The sequence below is a fragment of the Acyrthosiphon pisum genome, chromosome X (genome assembly GCF_005508785.2).
Source record: "Acyrthosiphon pisum isolate AL4f chromosome X, pea_aphid_22Mar2018_4r6ur, whole genome shotgun sequence".
Classification (NCBI taxonomy): domain Eukaryota; kingdom Metazoa; phylum Arthropoda; class Insecta; order Hemiptera; family Aphididae; genus Acyrthosiphon; species Acyrthosiphon pisum.
In genome coordinates this window covers 101,510,214-101,511,167 of record NC_042493.1, presented here as the reverse complement: position 1 = coordinate 101,511,167, position 954 = coordinate 101,510,214, and positions in this window count along the sequence as shown.

Here is a 954-nt window from a genome sequence, read left to right as displayed (position 1 = left end):
TAAACATTTTTATTTTGGCTCTTCAAATAATGTATATAGTATATAGTATATAGTGCATACCAAGTAAAATTTTAAAAAGCAAAACAATTTTTATCATTTTATTTGAATTAATTTTACTTACAAAAATATATCAAATAATTTATGCTGCACAAGCCTCCATTTGAAATGTAAGCCATATGTGTTCTCATCTCAGTTGATTTTAGATTCTGAGCGAAGCGATGAATATATTGATTTTACAATGATGTGTCTTATTTTAATTTTTAATTTTTTTTTGTCCCTATCATCACCTTTTAAGACAGTAAAAATCCTTAGATTTTCTTCAACAGTATCTTTTCTGTACTTTGGGGGGGGGGGGGGGTTGATAGTAAAAAGTTCCAAATAGTTTTCAAAAGTGCCATGAAAAACAAAAGAAAAATTAAGGAAAAACGGGGATTTTTACTCAAAATCGGTTTTAGACAAAATTGCTATCATTACTCTAAAAATAATTCTATAATTATTATACTACGATGGGTATTAAAGAGTTAAAAAGTTTAAGTGAAGTTAAGAACTGAGTTTAAAAAAAAAATTAATTTGCACGGCCTTGTTATTAAATCGATAAATCATAATTTATACTTATAGATAAATATTATCTATAATTTTTAAAAGTATCAGTTGAATATCACACTATAGTAATTTAATGTATATTTTCAAATTAAAAAAATAAAATAAGTACCTATTGCATTAAGTATTTTGCAAAATATGTTGTTTCTCTCATTCTCTATCAATAAAATAAATTCTAGATTATTGTACTTTGTATAATAGCAGTTAAATATTTTTAATTATTAATATTATATTATTATTATAACGACAAAGTTCAGTTAAAACTCACTTCGCTATTCTGAGACTTGAAAAATGATTTCAAAAGCAAAGGCTTCTATAAGCATTATTTTTTTATTTTTGTCTGGAATTTTTTCA